This window comes from Dipodomys spectabilis, unplaced genomic scaffold (genome assembly GCF_019054845.1).
Source record: "Dipodomys spectabilis isolate Male_0828 unplaced genomic scaffold, ASM1905484v1 ptg000432l, whole genome shotgun sequence".
Classification (NCBI taxonomy): Eukaryota; Metazoa; Chordata; class Mammalia; order Rodentia; family Heteromyidae; genus Dipodomys; species Dipodomys spectabilis.
In genome coordinates this window covers 533264-549234 of record NW_024871109.1, presented here as the reverse complement: position 1 = coordinate 549234, position 15971 = coordinate 533264, and the positions used below count along the sequence as shown (strand labels likewise).

The window sequence follows — 15971 nt, the reverse complement described above, 5'->3', positions numbered from 1 at the left end:
TAATAAATAAAACTGTAGCTATCAGGTATCAGAATGCCAAGTCAAGAATAATTATCTTGTCATGAACAACACTGTGAAATAATTAGCTTTCATATTTAGAAACCCAGTGATCTTCTTCCCTAGCGCTGAAGGTAAGGCCAGAGCACCCAGACGTACCTACCCAGCATCTGCACATACTCCAGGCTACGGGCCATGGGACAGTACAGCCACACATCACAGTACTGGCTTAAAAATTATAGTCTAGGCAGGGCGCTGGTGGATCACGCCTGTAATCCTAGCTACTCAGGAGGCTGAGATCTGAGGATCGCGGTTCAAAGCCAGCCCGGGCAGGAGAGACCTTGAGACTCCTATCTCCAATAAACCACCAGAAAACCGGAAGTGGCGCTGTAGCTCAAGTGGTAGAGTGCTCGCCTTGAGCTGAAGAGCTGAGGGACAGTGCCCAGGCCCAGAGTTCAAGCCCCATGACCAAAAAAAAAAAAAAAAAAAAAATTATAGTCTAGTACATCACATTGTTGCAATGGGTCCAAAACTAACTTTACAACTTGGGCACGGGGATGGGGATGGGGATAGAGAGAGAGAGAGAGAGGGAGAGAGGGAGAGAAGGAGAGAGGGAGAGAGAGAGAGAGAGAGGGAGAGAGAGAGAGAGAGAGGAGAGAGAGGTGTGTGTGTGTGTGTGTGTGTGTGTGTGTGTGTGTACTGGCTTAAAAATTATAGTCTAGTACATCTTTTTGTGGCAATGGGTCCAAAATGAACTTTACAACTTGGGTGCGGGAAGGGGGGGGGGTAGGAGAAACGGGAGATGGGAAGGGATAACAAAGAAGATGGCAACGAAATGTACTCATTACCTTGCTCATGTAATTGTAACTCCTCTGTACAGTATTTTCACAAAAAAAAAAAAAAAAAAAAATCACACAACAGCTAAAAAAACCAAAAATGAGTCTAGGAAAACTGACCACACAACATGTTCTCTGAGTTATCTATAACTGGAGAATTAAAATGTGTCCTTACATAGATAATACCTCACTATTTAAAACTTCTTATCAAATTGGGAAATGCACTCAACAAGTTAGAATATGGAATTTAAAGAGATACAGCAGAACATCAAGCAAAAATAAATACAAGGTCTTGATCTTGGATCTGCATTCCAACTAAGCCAGACCACATCTGACGACCTTCAACCGCTCTGCTGTAGTTTAAGGGTGCACACACTCTGGAAGACAGCCAGAATTTGACTCATAAACTTGAGGTCACCATTCTGAACATGTAATGGTTGCCTTTCCATTTTGTGAAAAATACTTGGAATGAACCTTTGGACTTATATTCGTTTTGATGGTCTCTGAAAGATCTCTTGCCTTCCTCCTAGAAGAAAACACACAAACAGTAACAAATGGAATGCCTTATGCTTATCAAAACCTGAGAGAAAGTGAAGTGTAGACATTTTCTACTTGTAAGAACAATCATGAAGAAGAGGGATGTGAGGGCTAGAACACTGCATGTGTGACTCACTGACTACGCAGAAGTGTGTGCCTTTGAGATATGAGAATATGAAGCTGGCTGTATGTACTCCAAGTTTTAAGGTTGCTACCACCTCAGCACAGGTGGTCTGGTACTTATGAGGACTACGTGCTACATGCTTAACAGTGTGTCACAGAGGAGCTGGAATTAGAACTCTTCTCTAGTCTCCAGGGTGTTATAAGAGACTAATACACTATGAGCCTAAAATCATCTACCAGTGATCCAGTACTATAATTTAGAGTCAGCTACATGCTCCAAATTACAGTACTGAAGAAGACATGTGGATGTCAGCATAGCTGATCTCTGTCTAGAGGGGAGCAGAACACATTTCTGCCATTTCCAACCCAGGATCAAAGTGAAACTTGCCGTGGTTTTTCCCAATACAACTTCTTTATAAGCTGCAAATGATCTAATACTCCAAGGTTAATTTTCAATTTACATAGTGAAAGGTTACTATTACATTGTGACCTGTAAATTGCATCTTTCCACGAATACCCTATCATCTCCTGGTGCCCCACTGCAGTCAGGACGGAGGCTTTCTATATTTGGTGACTCACATCTGTTTATTATTTAGCTTATGCTTGGTTTCACAGCCCTTTGGAACCAGCAGCTTATAACAAAAATCAGTTTATACCCAATCCAGTTTTCTATCCTTTTTTGGGGAGTGGGGGGCCAGTTGTAGAGCTTAAAACTCAGGGCTTGGGTGCTGTCCCTGAGCTCTTTTTGCTCAAGGCTAGCACTCTACCACTTTTGAGCCACAATGCCATTTCCAGTTTCCTAAAAGTCTCACAGACTTTCCTGCCTGGGCTAGCTTTGAACCACAATCCTAAGATCTCCTGAGTAGCTAGGATTACAGGCGTGAGCCAGTGCCCAGTTATCATCCAACTGTTTAAATCAGCAATCATCCCGAGGATTCTCTCTATAAAGCCAACTCTGATTAAAAAAAAAAAGTAATGGTCAAGATTTTCAAAAGACAGATGCTTACTATCCAGAAGTAACTTGCTTAGTGTTGGGCAGAGTTCTTTAAAATACTGCAGCACCTTCACTGCATCTGCTGTTAATTCCTACCTGTGTGTTCATTCAGGCAAACAAGACTAGGTGCCCCACTGAGGACAGCTGACACCTGTGGCCAGCAGCTCTACAAGTCTGGAGCTCGGAAGTCCTATCTCATGGTCTGGGGAGGAGGCAGTGGGAGGCTGAGTAGTGAAGGAAACCCCTCAAAGATTTTTCTAGTGATTTGAAAATAGCTGTACTATTCTTTGAGAAGACTCTTACATATAACTTGCATCGAGGAACAGTAAATACAGCAATGAAAGCAAAGAGAGTTGTAGTGGCATCCACAGTCTGATTCCGTTTTCCTCCAAGGTGGTCAGGCAATTACAAAATGTATACATACTTTCAGGGCTAGCAATGAAACTCATTAGTATAATATATGCCTAATGTGTTCAAGATCCTGTGTTAAACCTTTCCCTTAAGGAGGAAAATAAAAATAATGAAGTACACACACTTTCTAAAACACATCAGCTCCTGGCAAAGAGGCCAACATCATTACCAAACAGATGATGGTTCTTCCAGCCATATGTGCAGCAAACGGGAGCCCCACACAGATCCAGGAAAGCCCAGCCGCCCTAGAGCGGCCCCTTCTGGCCTCACGCCCACTATGCAGGGCAGAAAGCAGAATAATGAACATCAGGAGCAGCCCAGGGTACACTCACATGCAGCAGCAGTCAGAGGAAGAGGAGCGCGGCAACTCTCAGATAAATCAGAAGAGTTCCCGTTTCCAGTGCTTTTAAGGTAGGAGGTTAGTAGAACTCTCACGTCATGAGCACAAGTGCCCATGGCAAGTGTTCTCAGCAGGTCCTGATGTGGGTGGGGACTTCTAAATGCTGGATTCACTCTGGGTCTAGGGCGAAGGAGGCTTTCTCCCTGCATGTTGCTAGTCTGCCTTTGCATTTTTTCAAACGCAAAATTTACATCAACTGAAAGAAGTAGAAATGTGTTTGCAAATTAAAACCACTGGCTGCCGACAGAGCCTGTGCACAGGGGGTGAGGATGGCGCTGGCTTTGAGGTGGCCTTGTAGATTCACCTACACAGACCAGATCCACAAGCAGCTTAACGCTAACTAACTCAAGCCCAACTTCCGGCAACAAGTGAAGTTGAGGTACTGCCCAAACACGCTAGGTAAATTTTAAAAAATCTTTCTATGCTGTCTACACATGAGAAAAACAGAGGACAGGTGATGAGGGCAAGGCGGAAGGGGTCATGTTACTTGACTTTCCAAGCCTGAAGCTGCGGGTTTTCATTGTCACTTCTACTTTTAAGCTTGACTTGGTCCCATTTGTGAATGGAGCCCCTGGACTTCTATCCAGAAGTTCCTGCCTATGCCAATGAGTTCTGGTGTTTCCCCTTTCTTAATTCACATTTGAAGTCCCTATAGATAAGAATGCTTCACACTTTTAAGTTCACACATCTAGAAAAAGACCTCAATACTTCATAGTGCTAAGGAAGGTCTGTGTCTAGTCTCATCTTCTAGTCTCAGTGATTAATCACCACTTTCCTGCCAGTCAAACAGAGGCCAGACTTCCTATGGTGAAAAGATAAGATGGTGGAGAATACTACAGGAAATCGTCTACCAGGTCTGAACAAAAGAGGAGTTCAGGACCTTGACTCTGCACGGCTGGCTGGGATAAAGCCTGTACCATAGCTATCAAAGGTGAGAAGTTAAAGGACCACAACCTTAGGGACTCCTACCTAGTTCTACCAACAAGATGCTACTGAACGGTCCACAATGAGATCCCTATCACCTGCTGTGCGTGACGACTCTGGCGTCCTTCACCACGACAGCTGCTAGACTGCACACCAGACTAACTGCCAAATGTCAGAGAGAACCACTTAGGCCACTACTGTAAAGTAACTGTGAAAAAAGAACACAGTGCTTTAGAGAAATTCTGATCATTTACTTGGCAGTACTGTTGATACTGTCCTGTATAGTCTTAGAAACCTCACATTTTAAGTCTTGCTTCTTTTTCAATTGATGAGGCTGTTATTTTCTCCTTCGTTGACTTGTTTCACTCACTAGAAGAAAATCATGTTAACCTCAACTCTTCAGAGATACTCCTTAAAAGCAGAAGTTCATTCTCTATTTCTAGTGTATTTTGACTCCTGTTAAAAGCATTGGGAATGTCTGATTTTCAAGTGGCCACATACAGCCTGCAGAAATTTCCCGAGTCTGTAGAGTCACAGGTGGCTATAGAGTTCCTGTGCATGCTTGGGTAAGGATCACTGGGTTGGGTTTTGTTTGGTTCTGTGCTGGTCCTGGTCCTGGGGCTTGAAATCAGAGACTGGGCACTGCTCCCAAGCTTCTGTGCTCTACGACTAGTAGTGTTCTACCACTTTAAGCTTTTCTGATTAACTGGAGAGGTAAGTCTTACTATGTTGTCTGCCGGGCTAGCTTCGAACCACAATCCTTAGATCTCGGCCTCCTGAATAGCCAGGATTACAGGCGTGAGCCACAGGTGCATGGGCTCTTGGCTTTTTCCTTTCCCTTTCTTCCCTCCCTCCTTTGGTTCCTCCCTACCTCTTCTAGGTCACTTAGCCACCACTAAGTATCTTTTCTGTCACAGGCACTCCATTTGCCCGTCACACTTTTCCATGCTGTATAACCAGGCAGGAAAGCATATCCCAGAGTTCTATCTTACAGGGGAAATGAGATCCAGGGAAAGATGATTACTTTTCCTCTATAATTTCATTATCAGAAATTTCTGTGCTACTACTAGTCTTGAAAAGCTTGACAGAAATCCTCTAAGGATACTTTTCTTTTTCCATGTACTTTACAAATCATAACCTAGTCAATGACATCTCATCATTTTTGATTGTGGTTATTACAATCATCATTATAATTTAATAGAATTATTAACTTAAAATGCAATTTGATCATCTGGAAAAACTGCTAATCAATATTCACAGACAGGCAATGTAGTATTTATTCCCTAGTGGTCTTGAAGGTCACAGAGTGAAGGCTTCATGTCATGACAATGATTTGCTTCTCACAAATATATTGACAAAACCTCACAATTAGTCTTGCTTCAATAGATACACACAATAAAATGAATTTAAAAATAAAGCACACAAAATAGTAGTAGAAGGGGTGACTATAACCAAAGACCACTATATGCACGTAAGGAAGTATCACAAGAAAACTCAATATACACTAATAAAAGATAGAGCACACTACAACCACCAGGGCTTATGTCTGTAAATCTGAAAACAGTGCTGTCAACCATTTAACTAACGTTCTTCTGTTCTTAAAAAAAAATCCACTTGTGGTTTGTCATTATTTTCAGTTGATTCTTGCACACACATGCTGGAATAAGGCCAGTAATAGCTACATCTTAGAATATTATTTAATGCAGAAAATGCAGCCAAAGAAAGGGAGGGAATGCTGCTAACGAATGGCTAGTTTACAGGAGTAAACAGTCATTAATAATCATGGACAATCAATCTTTTTGCACCACAAGTAGCAGAGGTCATCCTTTGCCTTGACCACCTGCATTGATGACTTCTGTATTCTGAGGTTATGAGTTTATGTTCTTTTACGGTTGCTCATCATCCGAGTTTTAGCATGGGCTTTCTGTAAATGCACTGGACATGTACTTAAAACAGTGAAAAAGAGTGGCTTTTAATTCTGTGAAGGAATTTCCAGAGGACAGTTAACATTTGCTCAGCTGGAGTTTACTATGCTGAGCTTGTAGAGATAAATTGACAGGGTAGCAGAACTTTCTACTCTCTTAGAGAAAATGAAATATTGATCACTTATCATAAGAGACAATGACCAGGGCATAAGTAGGTTCTACTTCATGAATACAGAATCAGTGATTTTTACACTTGGACATCATCACCACCACTTTCTCTACCTTCAAATATCCCAAATATAGCACAGGTAACAGACCACTGGAAGTATTTAGTGCTTGTATCTCATAGGACTCTATTCAAAATTAATTACCTCAGATTTCCAATACTTGTTATAATAAAACTCAGCTGTGCACACGTGTAGGTAAGAGAAAAGGTCCTTTTGCTTTGAAGAAAATGAGAATCAAAGCTGCTCACATAAGGGAGAGCAGCAACTGTGATATTACAGACTCAAAAACCAGGGTACTCCACTTAGCAAATTACACTCTTTCTCAGAGTAAGATGGTACAGGTACCTCAGACCAATGGGGGCTATGGGGGATAGAGTGGTTGCACAATGTACAAAACCAGGGTCCTCAAATCACATTCTTTGAATGCAACTGCATAACGCAGAGCCACGAGCTAGGAGGGTGATAAGAATGGCGCTGATGAGGATTACATAAAACTAAAGACTCTTAAATGATAATGCTGCTTATTAACCATGTATGTTGTGATAGGTCAAAGCTGAGGTTAAACAGGAAACATCAATTGAACCATTTCCCTAAATAAAGCTCTAGGGTGCAATATTCTGAGCACTTTATTCAATAAAAAATGCTTTTAGAATGGTACTTTGGTGATTGGGAAGCACTGCTGTCATCTGTCAACCCAACAGCAGCAAAGTTCAATATGCTCTGCAATGGGCCATTCTGATGATTTTCCTGAGGCCCTGGGTCTGAACATATCACATCGATATTGTTCTTTAAAAATTATGATAAAGTCAATTGTTTTCATCCTTAAACTTAAACTATGTGTTATGATTCTGCGCAGATATCTACTGTTTGCTACCTTTAATTGTTCCAATTTCCGAACAAGTCCAAAAGTCAAATATAAGATCAACAGTTTTTCTGTTATAATTTCTCTAAACCCTTAGCTATCTTTGAATCAATGAAATCTCTCTGCTATGAATCCTTGTGTGAAGATTTAAGAGACATCATGAAAGAACTGTAAAAACCCCAGAGACTTTAAATAAAATTCACACTTCTTTTGGCATATTCAGAAGTAGCAAGTACTTCCTTTTCAACATGTAATCATATGGAATGTTGAGGATTTCTGGAACGCATAGTACAATAGAAGAAACAGTGTATCTCAGCCTTTCTATAAGAGAAAAGGAAAAGTACCTCCTTTTCCTTCCAAGAAGCAGCTACCAATGCCCTGTATGCATCTGTGTCAATATTTGGAAAGCCTAGAAGTTGGTAGTTTGTAAGTCATGCCAATCTTTCTTTTTTTTGGTAGGTCGTGGGGCTTGAACTCTGGGCTTGGGTGCTGTCCCTCAGCTCTTCAGCTCAAGGCGAGCGCTCTACCGCTTGAGCCACAGTGCCACTTTCGGTTTTATAGTCGTTTATTGGAACTAAAAGCCTCATGTACTTTCCTTGCCAGGGCTGGCTTTGAACCGTGATCCTCAAATCTCAGCCTCCTGAGTAGCCAGGATTACAGGCATGAGCCACTGGCGCCTGGCTAGTCATGCCAATCTTAACTACACATCTTGTAAGTTTTAGATTGTTGAATTGTGTATTATAGGTTCCCTACCAATATATAAAAATTTTTGACACACCCTGATTCTACCAGTCATACCAGCATGGCTATGAGAGATGTGTACATATTTACCAGCCAGCAAAATCTGTTGGTGAAGGTGGTGTAGGGAGCCTAAAGACAATACCCAGCAACTAAATGACGGAGACAAAGAGTACTACAATGAGTACCTGAGCCAAAAATGGAGCTCTACCTTCTGCATTGCCCGTTTTACTAGAAACAAGTTCTATTGTAGGATTCATGAAAACGGCCAATAGTTTAACTAATCCAAATTTTCAGATTTTGTCTGTTTTCTGAAAAGAGAGGAGTGTAAGTGTGACTCAAAAGAAGGAACAACATCAAGGCAAACTCCTTCTACACTGTGGGAACAGCCTTGCCACAGCAGAAGAACCAGGTCCTACTTGAAGTAATTCTTAGTGGCCCCTTCTTCCGCTAAGCCTGTTTTTAGATGACCACACATTCACTTCCTTTCTACCAGAAGATCAGTAGCTCCATTTCTCCTGCAGCCTGAGATCCATGAGGTCAGGAAATAGTTACTCTGACATATCAAATACAACACGATAGAGGAGATATCAGATAGAAACAACTTAAAAGAGGAAAGGTTTGTTTGGTCGCTCGTGTCAGAGGGCCGGCGTCTGCCTGCTCCCCGGTCGTGAGCGGCCGTGTGGTGGAGGCCCATGGAGGATGAGGCTGTGCACCTCAGGGCCGGCTGTAAGCAGAGACAGCGAAAGGACCAGTCACAACCTCCAAAGGCCCATCTCCTAGTGACCACGTTCACCACGAGGCCCTGCCTCCCAGTTTCTCTAACCTTCTACAGAAGATCCAGCTGGGGACCAAGCATTCAACATATAACATAAACATGTAAAGTTTCAAAATAAGAAAAGATAAGGCTAGTGTCCATCTCATAATGCAAAAAACATTTAGTCCATCTCCTAAGTCTCCTAAATCTTAATAGGTCCAGAGTGTAGAAGAAGTGCTATTTAAGGTGACATGGTAGAGAGAAAAATACCAAGGTCCAAGTGGAAAGACAAATGAGTGAGGGCCGGGAAATGGGCCAGATAGAACAGAGCTGTGAAAACCAGTGGCTGAAGCCATTCTCATAGTGAGACACTTAAAATGTGCTGAGAAAAAGAGATAGTCGAGAATGGGAACAAGATGGCGACGGGGCAGTAGGGAAACGCCACAGCTCTCTCCAACCAAAAAGAGAGTTCGAGTTCCAACCTTTAATCTCCCCAAGAGACCGACAACAACAAAAAGACGAACACTCAGAGAAAAACCAGAGGTGGAAAATAACAAAAAAAAGAAAGAGAGGAAAAGAAGAATTTCAGAACAGAGAAGAGCGAAGACCCCTCCCCCAACCTTTACTGGCCGCGCGGCAGTGCGCCAAGCCGCCGGCCAGCCGGCCCGGCGGGGGCTGCCGGAGCCACAGAGACACAGGGGGCTGCTTGCAGATCACCAGGTACCGGATTGCAGAACAGCGGATCGCCAGGAACAGAGAAACCTACCAGCCGGGAGTCTCCAGGAGGATCCCACCCCACCCATCACTCTCCACCGGAGCGGAGAGGCTCCATCCCGCCAAAGCCGCCCGGCACCAGCAGCGCCACAAAGGGACCTGTCCGCAGACCACCCGCCCAATCGCGATGGCAACTACCCGGCGGGGGGGCCGCCCAACCCAGCCCGCAACCACCCCAACTGAACTCGGATTGCAACAACAACTGACAACTGACGGACTGCAACAACAACTGACAACCTACAGGGTGAGTACCCATCAGGGGACAGGGAATCCATCAAGGGAGACCAGAGCTGGAGGGAATCCCCAGACCCTGACCTAGACTCCCTACCCCAACACCCGGACCACAGGACCCACTAAAACTGGGAACTGTTCGAGAGCTCCACCAGCCGGTGGAGCACACTCTGCTGGCCAGGCCAGAGCAAGAGCGCCCCTGGAAGGGAGCTTAAATGCTCAAGCCAGGAACAGTACCCCTGGGTCAAGACTACCAACAGTAGAAGAAATCTAAACTGTGTCCTCCAGGCTGCATAACCAAGGTGGTATACACATTAGCACAGGCCTAACGAGCGCGCTCCAGGCTGGGGCCGGAACCAGGCCAGGGGACCGGCGCCTGAACAAAGCAAAAAGGGTCAGAAGTGGGGCTGTGGCTCAAATGGTAGGGTGCCAGCCCTGAGCTGAAGAGCTGAGGGACAGCACCCAAACCTAGAGTTCAAGCCCACAACCAGCCCAAAACAAACAAACAAAAACACATCAGGAGCCCATAGCAGACTCCAGTATTTGGGAGAGTGCATCCAGAGCATCTGATCTTCCCAAGAGCACCCGCAGGAGCAAACACAAGCAGTCTAGGCTGCTCAACCCTTCCAAAGGCGGGAATTGCTACAGCAGAGAGCTGAGAATCCTAAGTGAATAGCAGCTGGAAATAGGCTCCCAACAGAGTCCAGATCAGGCACAGACTCTCTCTACCAATACAGAATCAGCAACCAAGCAAAGACAGACACACCAAAACAAGATTGAAGAGCAGTCTCCTGAACCCCCATGCGAAAATCACAGAGAAAAATCACAAGGTTTACCACTACCCAGGACAGCAAGCTCACCTCAAAAGCCAGCAGCCACGCAGGGGAGAGCCCCAGTGGGAGCAAAGCAGGAATGGAAGACAAAAACTACATCCAAGGGTTGCTGGAGGCAATGACTCAAGAAATAAAGCGAGAAATGGATCAGAAATTGAAAGAGCACAAGGATGAACTATCAAAAGATATACAGGATATCAAACAAAAATTGGATGCAAAAATAGAAGCTGCACAAACCTCAGTAAGAAGTGAGATAAACGCCAAATTAGAGGTAATGCATACTGATCTCACCTCATTGAGAGGTGAGATCAGTACTCTGAGAACCAACATTGAATCCATAAAGGGATCCATTTCCACCATGCAAACCACAATAGAAGCCACGGTCAACAGAGTGAATGAAATGGAAGGTAGAGTGTCAGATACAGAAGACAGAATACACCAACTGGACCAAAAAGTGACAGATATGGAAAAATCACTCAAATTAAACCAAAGGGAAATTCAAGAGCAAGCAGATAATGCTAAAAAATTTAACCTTCGCATAATCGGAGTGGACGAAGGTGAGGAATTCCAGAGCAAGGGAATGCAACACCTATTTAACAAGATAGTCAATGAAAATTTTCCCCACCTCAAAAACGACCATCTTAACTACATCACAAAAGCTTATCGAACACCCAACAAGCAAGATCCCAGGAGAAACACTTCTAGGCACATAATAGTAACAATGATGGATCTGAATAATAAGGAAACAATCCTGCATGCAGCAAAAATGAAGAAGGAGCTATACTACAACGGGAAAAAAATTAGAATCACTGCAGATCTCTCCACACAAACAATGAATGCAAGAAAAGCCTGGGAAAGCACCATACGAGCCCTGAGAGCCAATAACTGCCAACCCAGACTGATATACCCGGCAAAGCTAGCATTCACATTCGATGGAGAACTGAAAACTTTTAATAGCAAAGAAAAACTAAATGAATACATAAACATTAAGCCAGCATTACAAAGAATTCTAAGAGGGGGGACACAACCTGAAGAAAGCAACCAGGAACTGGGACCTGCCCCAAACAGGCATTACTCAAAGTCTAACTGAGCAAGCACAGGAGGAAAGGAAAGAAGAAAAACTTAGGAAAACGGAATGGCAGGGACAACAATGCATCTCTCTATACTTTCTCTTAATATAAATGGGCTGAATTCGCCAATTAAAAGAAAACGAACTGAGGACTGGATCAGAAAACAAGACCCATCCATCTGTTGCCTTCAGGAGACCCACCTCTCAGCCAAACATACAAACAAACTCAGAGTGAAGGGGTGGAAAAGGATCTACCAATCAAATTCCCCCAATAAGAAAGCAGGTGTAGCTATCCTGATATCTGACAAAATAAACTTTTCATTAAAATCAGTACAGAAAGACAAGGACGGACACTACATATTAATAAAGGGAACAATCCAAGAGGAGGATATAACCATCATCAACTTATATGCCCCAAATATTGGTGCACCCAGATATGTTAAACAAATGCTCTCAAACTTACAGAATAAAATAGATCCCAATACGATAATACTAGGAGACTTTAACACGCCACTCTCACCAAAGGACAGGTCTACCAACCAGAGGATTGGCAAAGAAGCTACCGAATTAAGTGAGGCCATACTTCAAGCGGAATTAACTGACATCTACCGAGTATTTCACCCTAAAACAACACAGTACACATTCTTCTCAGCAGCTCATGGAACTTTCTCCAAAATAGACCATATCATAGTTCATGCAAGGAACTTAAGCAAATACAAAGGGATCGACATAATCCCCTGTATCCTATCTGACCACAGTGGAATCAAGCTAGCTCTCAATAACAAAGCATACCGCAGAAATTTCTCTAATACATGGAAATTGAACAGCACACTCCTTAACAAGGCCTGGGTAACAGAAGAGATCAGAGAAGAAATAAAGCATTTCCTACAACTCAATGAAAATGAAAACACCTCACAAAGAAACTTGTGGGACACAGCAAAAGCAGTCCTGAGGGGCAAATTTATTGCCCTCAGTGCCCACATCAAGAGAATGGAGACAGACCAAGTAAATAATCTCATGTTGCAACTAAAACAGCTAGAAAAACAAGAAAAAATGGGACCTAAAGCTACTAGACGAAGCCAGATAACCAAATTGAGAGCAGAGATTAACCAATTAGAAAATCAGAAAACCATAACCAAAATAAACCAAACAAAAAGCTGGTTCTTTGAAAAAATAAACAAAATTGATGGCCCGTTGGCAAGATTAATTAAAAAAAGAAGAGAGGAAACCCATATTAATAGGATTAGGGATGCCACGGGAAACATCACAACACGTACCCAAGATATCCAAACAATTCTAACAGACTACTTTCAAAAGCTATACTCTCTAAAGGAAGAAAATCTGGCGGAAATGGATGCATTTTTAGAGAAATACAAGTTACCCAAACTGAGCAAAGAAGAAGTTAACCAATTAAATAAGCCAATATCCTATAATGAGATACAGGAAGCTATCAAAAGTCTTCCAACAAAAAAAAGCCCAGGACCAGATGGATTCACAGCAGAATTCTATAAGACCTTTAAAGAAGAACTAATACCCATACTCCTCAAGCTCTTCAGAGAAACAGAGAAGGAGGGAGCTATCCCAAACTCATTCTACGAAGCCAATATCACACTCATCCCCAAACCAGGCAAAGACCCAACCAAAAAGGAGAATTACAGGCCAATCTCCTTGATGAACACAGATGCAAAGATCCTTAACAAGATTCTAGCTAACAGAATCCAGAAACACATAAAAAAAATAATACACTATGATCAGGTAGGCTTCATCCCAGAGACACAGGGATGGTTTAACATACGTAAGTCAATAAATGTAATCCAGCATATCAACAGAGCCAAGGTCAAGAATCACATGATTATCGCCACAGATGCAGAAAAGGCCTTTGATAAAATTCAACATTCATTCATGCTAAAAGCTCTGGAGAAAATAGGAATAGAAGGAACATTTCTAAAAACAATAAAAGCCATTTATGACAGACCAATAGCCAATATTATACTTAATGGGGAAAAGCTACAACCAATCCTCCTAAAAACAGGAACAAGGCAAGGATGTCCACTGTCTCCACTCCTCTTCAACATAGTCCTAGAACCCTTAGCCAGGGCAATAAGGCAAGAAAAAGACATTAAAGGGATCCGCATAGGGAAAGAAGAAGTGAAACTATCCCTTTTTGCAGACGACATGATACTATACCTCCACGATCCCAAAAACTCCATCCCCAAACTTTTAGAAATCATAAGTCACTTCGGCAAAATAGCAGGATACAAAATAAACCCACAAAAATCAGTTGCCTTCCTATACACTGATAACGCACAGGAAGAGAGGGAAATAAAGGGAGCAACCCCATTCACAATAACCTCCCAAAAAATAAAATATTTAGGAATTAACCTAACCAAAGATGTAAAAGAACTATTTAATGAGAACTATAAAAAGTTAAAGAAAGAAATTGCAGAAGACACTAGGAAATGGAAAGACCTCCCATGCTCCTGGATAGGCCGACTTAATATAGTAAAGATGGTGATACTTCCAAAACTAATATACAAATTCAATGCAATTCCTATTAAAATCCCAATGTACATCACTGAAATACAGAAAACAGTCCAAAAATTTATATGGAACAACAAAAGACCTAGAATAGCCAAAACAATTCTAGGGGATAAAGACAATATGGGAGGGCTATCCATGCCGAACTTCAAACTCTACTACAGAGCTATAATCACAAAGACAGCATGGTACTGGCACAAAAACAGACCCGAAGACCAATGGAACAGAATAGAAGATCCAGATATAAATCCACAGGCCTACAGCCAGCTGATATTCGACAAAGGAGCCAAAGACGTACAATGGAAGAAACACAGTCTCTTCAACCGCTGGTGCTGGGAAAACTGGGCAGCCACATGCAGAAAACTAAAAGTGGACCCCAGCCTATCACCATGCACCAACATCAACTCAAAATGGATTAAAGACCTTAACATTAAACCTGAATCTCTGAAACTACTGCAGGACAGAGTAGGAGAGACACTTGAACTAATAGGCACAGGAAGGAACTTCCTGAACAGAGTCCCAGGGTCACAACAAGTTGGAGAGAGACTCGACAAATGGGACTACCTTAAAATAAAAAGCTTCTGCACAGCTAAATCTATCGCAACTAAGCTAGAAAGACAACCAACTAATTGGGAAAAAATATTTACCAGCAATATATCAGACAAGGGGTTAACATCCTGTATATACAGGGAACTCAAGAAACTAATCCCTCCCAAACCTAACAAACCAATTACTAAATGGGCAAGGGAACTAAAGAGGGACTTCTCAAATGAAGAAATAAAAATGGCAAAGAAACACATGAGGAAATGTTCATCATCCCTGGTGGTGAAGGAAATGCAAATAAAGACAACCCTGAGATACCACCTTACCCCAGTCAGAATGTCCCACATCCACAAATCAGCCAACGACAAATGCTGGAGGGGATGTGGAGAAAGAGGAACCCTATTACACTGCTGGTGGGAATGTACACTTATACAACCACTTTGGAAAGCAGTCTGGAGGGTCCTTAGAAAGCTAAAGATTGACCTCCCTTACGACCCAGTCATACCACTTCTAGGCATCTACCCTGAACAACAGGAACCAATATACAAGGACACGTGCACCTCCATGTTTATTGCAGCACTGTTCGCAATAGCTAGGATATGGAAACAACCTAGGTGTCCCACCACAGATGAATGGATCCAAAAATTGTGGTATCTATACACAATGGAATATTATGCAGCCATTAGAAATGACAAAATAATGGCATTTGCAGGGAAATGGATGGAGCTAGAAGGAATCATGTTGAGCGAGGTAAGCCAAGAACGAAGAGACAAACGGTACATGGTCTCCCTCATAAGTGGATGCTAAATCCAAAAGGTTAGGTGATACGACAAAACTAACAGGACTTAAGAAACAAAGAACTCCCGCTCATCTGGTTGAACCACTACTAAATATTCTCATGCTGCTGATCACAAATATGGTATATAACATGTGAACACTGTTATATATTACAGACTGTGGTAGACAATTTGCTCCAGGGAAGTTAGAATGAACTTGTGACTTTGAAATTATGTAATCATTTAATCACAATCAAAAAAAAAGAACCTCGGGGAAGGGAGGGAGGGAGGGGATGGTAGGGGGAAAACAATGGAGGGGGTAACAATGTTCAAGAGGAAGTGTACTCATAACCTCACTCATGTAACTGTAACCCTCTGTATAGTAGCTTTACAATAAAAAAAAAAAAAAAAAAAAAAAAAACCCTCACCAAAACAGAAGTTCCAGATGAAAAAAATAAATAAATAAAAAAAAAAAA

General features: G+C 42.4%; 1 protein-coding gene across 2 annotated transcripts in view; it reads right to left on the bottom strand.

Annotated features, from left to right (window-relative positions):
- The window catches only part of Atp9b (ATPase phospholipid transporting 9B (putative)), a 194445-nt gene that overhangs the window by 41743 nt on the left and 136731 nt on the right, over nucleotides 1-15971 (bottom strand). The gene's annotated exons all lie outside the window — the stretch shown is intronic.